The following is a 9,933-nucleotide window of genomic DNA, read 5'->3' as shown; positions in this document are numbered from 1 at the left end:
ATTCTTACTTCTCAGGCTGGGGAGCATGGGTGGGGTAGAATTCATGGTGAAATGTATTTGAGAAAGTACCTTTTCATCTATCTTTGATAAGGAAAGTGGAACCAGAGAAATATTCATTTTTATGTCTTAACACCAGGGACTTTCTGTAATGCAGGAATAGGCCAGATACTTGCCAGCACCTTAAAAAAAGTTAAGTGTTCCCATGATGTTTAAGTGACTGTATGATAAAGTTAATGTACCCTTGTTTTTCTCTTCAGTGACATATACAAACGACCAGGGGCTCTAAGTGATAACAAGTCTCTGTACTGTAATCTCAGATTTTGTAAGGAATAGGCATTCGAGATAACTGAATTTCCCAGGTATTTATACATCAGCAAGAAAACTTTTTGTTTTCAACACTTGTCTGTTAGCTTGCCTAGCCATATGTCCTACCAAAACATTGAGCACCTTGCTGAACCTGTTTATTATACTGAACAGCAATTCTTAGTCTATATTTATTGATATACAGTTTTTTAAAAAATCAGACTTATATTTTGAAGTTCCGATCTTCTTATAAGCCTGTTTATTATGATTTGCAATTATCTCTAAAAGGAAGAAGATGTGTGGGGGCGGGGCAGAAGCCCTGCCGAATTTTCCAGAAATCAAAGTTGTGCTGACTCCTATGGCATGCAATAACCAGAAAACAAATAAAAAGTGGTCAGGAAAACAATTGCCAAAAATCAGGTTGATTGACATTATAATAGAGTACCCAAGAATGCCAAATTATAGTTATATATTTGGGGAGAGATACGTCTAGAAGGATTTTGGAATTCACTCAACTGTTTGAATGGAATGTTCTTTCCCCAGATATCTCCTGAGCCGTTTCTCTGGTCTCCAAGTTTCTGCTTAAATGTCACCTTATCAGTTGAGGCCTTCCCTGACTATTTTACTTAAAATAGTTCTACTCCAGCAACTAACTCCCTCCCTCTCTCCTTTTTCAGACAAACCCATGCACAATTTTGCACAACTCCAGGAAGTAACACTCACAGAACCAACACAGCAGCTCTGATCCTCAGCACCTGTCACCATCTAATACAGCATACGTTTTCTTTGCTTGTTTACCTCTCTGAGGGCAGGGATTTTTGTTTGGTTCACTGCTATGTCTCCAAGTGCCCAGAACAATGCTGGGTGCATAGTAGGTGCTAAATAAATATTTATAATTGAACAATCTGTTAATCTAATGTTGGCATCTTCTAAAGCTCTGGTCTAAGAGTTGTCCCTGACTTTAATATCTTCCTGTCTAATGGAAAAATCAGAATGAGTGCAAACAATTACAATGCAATAGGATCAGAAAAGAAACCAATGCTTGAGGAAGTGATATGTATTGGTTAGAAGCTAGTGCTTGATCTTACACAAATCTGGATGCTAGCCCCAAGTCGGTCCATAGCTGTGTGACCTTGGGCAAGTGATATAACATCTCTGTATCATAACATCCTCAAATGACGGATGACTATAACAGCAAATGTCTACACTTACAGGCTTGTGATGAGGAGTCAGTGAGGGGATGCACGAAGGTATTTAGCACAGTCCCTGCACTCAAGAAGGCTGCAGGAAGTGCCTGAGGCATCAGGACAGACTTTTACAGAAGCAGAGCAGCAGAACAGGGGGTCAAAAGCCGCCTGGTGGCACTGGGACGGCTTGCCAAGAAGCCAGGAAGAGGAGGTAGGAATGAAGAAAAAATTGTCCTCAATATGCATAGAATTAAGTGTCACATTGACTAGTCCTGTGCTTAATGAGCGAAATTTCCTTTTTAAAATGAGGAACAAACCTACTAGTGAAATGAATGTGTAATCAGAGTAGCAGCTTCTCCAGTTGAAAATGGGTTATTAACAAGTCTTTCCACTGACCAAATCTGGCTTTAACCCATGTTATATCTTCACTGATTTGCCATTCTTTCTAAAATGGAGTATAGAGGGAAAAAAAAAAGGCAAAAAGCCCAACTGGTACTGAAATACTATGTATTACTGAACTGAAAAAGAAATGCCTACAAACCACCACCACAGCCCACCAGTGCTTTGACAGCAGAGGTTTTGCTAAGCAGAACAGATCGACTCTGTCAGGAAAAAAAATAGTTAATTCAAGATCTGGTCCCAGATCAGGCTCCAAACGAGAATCTGAAAACTACAGGGGAAAAAAGGAGTAAGCTCCCTTTTCAATCACTATCCCTCAGTAGATCCCAAACTCATTAAGAACAGTGTTTTTAGGACAAGTCTTTGTCTCTGATTCAAGAATCTTTCAAGACAGTGACACATAACCCTTAAATTGAATCAATTTCACAACGAATTGCACTGTAACTTAGGTCAATATTCTAACTGCTCTCTGGCAACTGATGTTGAGAATTTTGAGAGGAAAAGAAGTCCTCAAGGCTAGGGACTCAGCTATAGAACACTGGCTTGACACTTGTCCTCCCTTCTTATTTTCATAACTCACTACAGAGTGACATAAACAGGCTGAAATGAAAAATAAGGGAGGAGAGAAAGGTATTATGTAAATGTGACATTATCACAATCTTTTTCGATTGATCAAGATTCTAACGCTTAGGCCTAATAATAAACAAGCAATCCTTAGTAAGTTGATGAGTCAGTGATGGGGATATGACTCAGATTTTACTTTAAGGACAAAAAACCCATAGCAAATTGGGCAGGGATGTACTATATTACTAACCACTAAATCATAACTAGTCGAAAGGCAACGGTTTCTTCTGGAGACAATTGGATTCGTGTTTAAAGTAACCACTGCCACATGTTTAGGAAGCAAAAATAAAGTTATAAAAGGAGAGGGCAAACAACTTATTTCTAATTTGAGGCCTGGCTGCACAGCTGTATTTCTTAATCAAACTTTAAGTGTCCCAAAAGGGAATTTTCTGGGGTGGCAAAAATGTTCTATCTCTTAATCAGGGTGTAGATTACATGGGTGTGCACAATTCCCTGAACTCTTTGCATATTATACAAATTTTTACATCAACTTAAAGAAAATAATTTAAGCGGCCCATACTTTGGACGTTATTGTCCAGGAGGTACTTAAACTCAAAATGTAAACCTAAAATGAAACTATTTTTTAAATCCTATTTAGGCCAGGTGCAGTGGCTCACGCTTGTAATCTCAGCACTTTGGGAGGCTGAGGCAGGTGGATCACTTGAGGTCAGGAGTTCGAGACCAGCCTGACCAACATGGTGAAACCCGTCTCTACTAAAAATACAAAAACTAACTGGGCGTGGCGTCTGTAATCCCTGCTACTTGGGACGTTGAGGCAGGAGAATCACTTGAACCCGGGAGGTAGAAGTTGCAATGAGCCGAGATCGCGCCACTGCACTCCAGCCTGGGCACTCTATCCTGGACACTCCAGCCTGGACAACAGAGTGAGACTCCATCTCAGAAAAAAAAAAAAGAAATCCTATTTAAATAAAAATCCTTTGCAAAAATGACAAGTGTATAATTTTAAAATGTAGAAAATATTCAAGATCTGTTTGAATTGTGCTATTTCATACACCATGAAAGTGAGTCTAATCTAGTAGCTCACAATAAAATCCATCTTTTTATGCCAAACTTTTAAAACGTAAAAGGGTCACTAATATCTATATCAAAAAAAAAAAAAAAAATTCAATCTAGCCGTTTGGAAAAACCCAGCCTTTGAGTTCCATTTGGATCCTTTTTGGACTAAACTCCCTGACACTTTCATAGGAAGTAAACACACTGCTCGCTGCCAAGCCTTTAAAAAGAGATAATACTGTTAACAAGGCCTATAAAAGCGAGGTGACCATATGTCCTGGCCGATGCTTATAGTCTGTGTTTAATAATTAATAGCACCCTCTCTTACTCTCAAGAATCATGGTTTGGTTGATAAAATTATTTTATCAACCAAAATGGTCACTCAATCTGTAAATGGTTATCAATCAAATGGTCACTCTACCTGTAAAGCCCCATGATTTGGCCTCACTTCCATTAATTTCTCTCCACTCCAGTTGCACTGGTCTTTGTCCAGCCCCTCCCATTCACCATCATTCTTGAGCCAGATTTTGTGCATATTTCTCTCTCTCTCTTGCCTGCCTTCTCCACTTAAACCCCTACTCATTCTTCAGATCTCAGCTCAAGTGTCCCTTCCTCTGGGAAACCTCTCTATGACAGTTATATCTCTCTATTAGAGCTCTCAGGACACCACTTCACCACTTCCCTTCTTCTTAGCATGTCTCAGATCCAGCCCAACATTTGTTGGATAACCCTCTCTCTGCTACTAGGTTTCATGCTCATTGAGGGCAAGGACAGTGACTATTTTTGCAACCCTAATGCTTACCACAGTACTTGGCACATGGAGGGATTCAACAAGTATGTATTTAATAAATGAATGTAAGAGATATAGGTGATAGACACAAGACAAAAACACCGTTTGTATATTAATGACCAGAAAATATCTCAGGAAAGTTAAAAAATAACTGACAGACTTAAAGGGTAGTAGAAAAAAATGCAAGAATCTGAGAGTTAGGGAAAAAGAGCTTGTATCTAGTGACATTACCTAAGAGCTCCATCTTTAACTGTAACAGTGACTACTGGCTTGAGAGAGGTAACTATTCCTGATAACACCGGCCACCTAACCCTTGTTTCAATGGGTTCCAAACTCTTATTCTTACATCACAATCTTAAATATTATAGGGGCACACTGACTGATTTATAAGGCTACACACAACTCCAAGCATGGCCTCAACTACACAGGGGCTTTAAGATGCAAAACTTCTGAAAGGGTCAGAGGCTGATTTTCCCTAAAGTCTCTTCAGGTTCTTTTAAGAATGAGTCCTTTGTTTCCTATAGGATTGCAAAATAAGTTAGCACAAAGCTCTGCTGGCTATCTACTTCCCTGATGTAAACCATAATGCTATACAAGCCCAACAGCAAGCTATTCAATGAGGATATCTGCACACAGAAAAGGCAACTTGAGTATAAACTAAAAGAATCAATGATCACTGACTCATTTATGACTGGCTAGGGGAAATCAATTACATTATTAGTGATTCAGACAAACATTGCATCAGGTTACATCACAAGAAGAAATTCAAATCCAAACTGACAATTTATGAAAAGGCTGTTTTTCTTTGCAGTGAAGGAAATACTCACACCACTCTAGATTAAGAAGAGATTGAGAACCACTGAGTTCTGTTTAAAAATCACTGATTGAAAATCTCTTGCAAAAGCATGACCACATACAAATGGTTTGAAGGACTAAAAACCCTGGGAAAAGTCAACTTCATATAGCAAAGTGTTGTTGTGAGGATTAAAAAACATAATGGAAGCAAACATGCTTTGTAGAGGGCTATATTGCTATATACGTTTAGTTGCATTACTCCATCTCTCAACTTAAGGTGTCTTCAGTATAGACAAAGGATCTGAAGGACTCTTTTTTACTGAGAAAATAGCTCTGAAAACCACAATGTTAAGCACACAGCTCAGGAAAGCTCTATAAAATAAGATGCAAGGCCTGGGTTGTCTATTTCCATCCTTCACAATGGAAGAGCAGTTCATTTTCCTTCCTGTATTACTGTATTTCAAAAATGCAAGTACATTTCTTGCAGCTATAGGCTTAAGCAATCTTTCAAGAAACTCCTAACAATCATACTGTGATCAAATTGTTAACACACACACACACATACACACACACACACACACACGAAAACAATCAGCTATATTTTGTTGGCCTCCATGATAGAGTATTCAAATTCCAAACATTCACTAGCTATATGATTTCATGTTTACCTTGACAACAAATGACTTGTCTCCATTATTACACATAGAATGATGGGCTCAGAGAGGCTAAGCAACTGGTCCAGAGTCACAAGTTGGTACAAGTCAAGATTGCAACTGATTGGTCTCAGTCCCAGATTAATATTCTTTATGCTAAATTCCAACTGCCTCTCAAAGAAAGGAGCCTAATTGTAGACTGCTATATGCCTCCTGAACATAGAGAGTGAAAGAGTTTCAAGGCTGAAAAATAACCAAAGATGGCCAACTGACAATGAGAGGTTAAAATACATGTTCCAACAGTGTGAAGGAAGGTAGATAAATCATGCATCACAATATAACAATAGTTAAGAGCTTGGATTCTGTGATCACAAAAGCCTGAATTCAAATTGTGAATTAGCTGTTTACTAGCTGTCTGGCTTTAGGGCAAATTACTTAAGCTCTCTAAGCCTCAGTTTTCTATCCATAAAATGAAGATTAAAAAATACTGACCTACTTGCCAACCTCATCCAGTTGTTGGAAGGTCAAATAAGAATATATATTGATAACTTGAAGACTCACAAGTATAATTTGTGGGAAATACAACTCCATTTAGTCTATTGACTTGAGGCGACAAAATTGCCATAAATCAAGACAACTACTAGAAAGTGTACTCAAATCTGCTCATAACGCAATTGTCAAGTCTAATCATTTTATGGCTTATGGTCATTGATAGAATCTTCTCAAATAAATTCCAATTTGTTAGTCATCTTTTCCTTCAAAAATTTAGGGATGCCTCAGAACAAGAGGGAAAAGATACAGGGCCTTTCTGGCTAAGCCATAACTACTAAAAATAATTAAATCACCCATCTACAACTTTGATAATTCAGTTCTCTTACAACTATGCATATCAATGTTACAAAGACCCTAAGATTTAAAAAAAAAAACTTCTGAGAAACAAAAATGTGAATTTCAACACACAGCAACACATAGTTGAATATATGGGAACATATAGATTTCAAATTGGTGTAACACAATTCGGATATCTGTTGGCTGTAAAGGATGACTTAATTTTATTATTATAAAGACTTATGCAGATAAGTTAAACTTATACGAGGCAATCTTCTTTGTCTTGCTGCAATAACTTGTCATTTTAAGACTTACCACTTAAAGAACATAATTATGAGTTATTTTGGGGAGAGCAAATATTCATCTACTTTAGTGAAAATCGAAAGAAATAGTCTCTAAACATTTCTGATCATGCATCCTATCAACAAAATTTTTAGTGTATGTCAAATATACGTATATTTGTTTAGAAAATGTGCCACATGCTTTTGCAGGCACACATGAAAATACATACAAAAATATTCTAAAAGAATGACAAAATAACTTTGGAGATGACCATCTAGAGAATCACTAAAAGTAAATGTACCCATGGGTGAAGTAACTCCTATCAATGTTACAGTTTGAAATTATACGTAGTGTTTGATGTAATATTCTCCAAATACAGGAATCCAATTAACTGTAATGGTACTAATGTGATGTTATATGTCTGGCCTACACTTGGTCATTTTTCTACCACCAGGAATGGGGTCACAAATGGCCTTCACAACTTAAAGGTACAAGAAAAGAGGCTATAATCATCAAGTGGTTTACAACAGATACCTTAAAAAATATTCTCCCGTTAGAAAATACTGAGAGACATTTGTGCTTCCCATCCACACCTCCCCCAAGCCCAGTTCCCATGAAGTTCCACCTGTACTACCACGTTCACCTGCATGTTCACAGAAACAAATTGAGTGCAGAGTCTCCCCGACAATTCATGAACTGCAGAATCCTAGAGTAGTGATTCCTAAACTCTGCCAAGAGACTGTGCTGTGCAAACCTCTCTTCATATACACCTATGACCATAGCGAATGAATTTTACCACCAAACCTTGCAATTCCTTCTCAGTTTAGCTTCCCAGTTTTCATTTTCCCCATCCTTTCCCTTTTTATCCAACTCTAGATTCAAATCATTTCACCTCTGAGCATCAGTACTCTCTTCTAAGCATACGTGATTGCCAAAAGAACACTGCATCTTCAATACTAAAATGATAAATATCATGAAAAGGCTCATCAATAACAGTCAGAAGTTGAAGTCCATTTTTTTTATTCCTATCTTGGACATACTGAGCAGTACGAAAAGTGATAAGCCAAGTTAAACCTGCAGTCAAAAAGAAACTGGTATCAATCATACTCCACAAAGTGTTGAGGAAATGGTATCAATCCTCAGGATTAATACAATCTAAGGCTTACTTGTTTAGGAGCATTTCAAAAATACAACACTAAACATCAGAAGAAAATGGTCTATAGGGATAAATAAAGATCTATAGGCATAACCAGAAATCAGATCAAATAATGTACAGGTTTCTCTATTTATAGTCCTATATATTAAATGACTTAAGGACTCAGTTAAGCAGCTCAGTCAGCTAGTAATACAAACTATCTTATTGTAAAAGATTTTGTGATACTGTTATATTATGTTCCAAATATGAAAATAAACCAGTTATATTTTGATAGCAGCCATATATAAAAGTTCAGTGGCAGAGACTGAGAGATGAGTCTAAAATATTTGCAGTCTGTATACCTTCAGATAAGAAATCTATTCAGTTTTAGACAATCCAAGATATGTTTTTAAGACTTCTATGCATAGATAAAACTACTGACAAATGTTCTCCATATAGCCTATCAAGAGTATTTTATCGCATCATCTGAAATAGGGGTGAAAAGGGGAGATTAAATATCTTTAAACTTCAATATGCAAACTACAACTTTAGTCATCATACCTCTCTTCTGTAAAGAGGAAGAAGAGAGAGTATCAGAAATGTTAAAAGTCACGCAGGGAAAAGTCCAATAGTAGATTTATTTGTTCCCAAGATTAAAGGGAGCCTGGAAACCTGTAGTCATTAAACACTAGCCATTGGGAATACTGCTTCCTTCCTTTTAACTTGAAGGCCAGTTTCATAATCTGCAACACCTATACAAAACAAAATTAATTACTTGCAATGTGTGAGTTATAATGACTTAAGGAAACTATTTGTGCAATGTACCAGAAAGCCACTTTCTGGTGGCCTTTCCAGTCTATTATTATAGAAATATTGCGAATAAGGGTAAGAACATGTGATTCCCATTCCAGATGACAAAGATAACAGCCACATTATCCTGCGTGAACCAGGATAACTCTTGCTATACAATCCACTTGAAGCCTTGTTTCAACATTACAGAGGGAGGCACTACTTAAATTTGGAAAAAAGGAAATTTCAAAACTACCTGTTAAAACTTAGAAAGTAACATTCCTCAAACTTACTGCCAATCACAACTATGAATTCCTGGTGCCAACGGCAACAATAATTTTGAAAATAGTCATCCTATCTTAAAAGAATTTGTAATAAAATATTTCAAAACATTGCCCAGGAACAGTGAACAAGAAATACACAAACAGCTACTGTACTCAGATATAGGTTCAGCTCAATTGTCTGGGGAAGGTTAAGGTTAAAGTCACAGGAAACAGCTGGTCTCAGAGTGATGTGTGCAAGCCTTTCAAAGAGAAACTTATGAACAGCTCCTCACAAGCCAGACATCACCTGAATTCTAAAACATTTTTATTAACTGTTTCCATCATTTTTAAAGATCGAAAAAGTCTGATGTCAAGATCTTCAAAAACAACTTTCCATTTGAAAAAAGGCTTTACGATAAAAAAAAAAAAAAAATGGTTGCGGTACTTAAGTTTCAAAGGAGTTACCAGGTGAAATGTAGTTGGTAAACAATAGTAGTCAGCACGGGGGTAAGACCCATTTAAAAACTACCCTACCGGGTGTTTTTATTGTAATTCAAGTTTGAAATACCGAGGAGCTTTTTCACAGAATAGATTTAAAATTAAAGCCATAACAATTGGCAAGGGTAGTCATGTGTTGTGGGTCTACGAATTCAAACTCTCAAGAATGGCGTGCCAATAATACCCACATTGTACTCTAAATACCTGCATATTCAGCGGCCTATTCCTGTGTTGCCTACAAAATCAGAATAATTTAATCCTGCATGTAGAAATAACTTCTTGAAGTTATTTGAGATACTGAGTTCAAGTAATTACAGATTTTAATATAGACTGCGAATTTCCAGTGTCAACATGTTTATACATATATAGCAAA

This window comes from Macaca nemestrina, chromosome 10 (genome assembly GCF_043159975.1).
Source record: "Macaca nemestrina isolate mMacNem1 chromosome 10, mMacNem.hap1, whole genome shotgun sequence".
In the NCBI taxonomy this organism is placed as follows: Eukaryota; Metazoa; Chordata; class Mammalia; order Primates; family Cercopithecidae; genus Macaca; species Macaca nemestrina.
The sequence above is the reverse complement of the archived record's forward strand: the minus strand, read 5'-3'. Positions refer to the sequence as shown.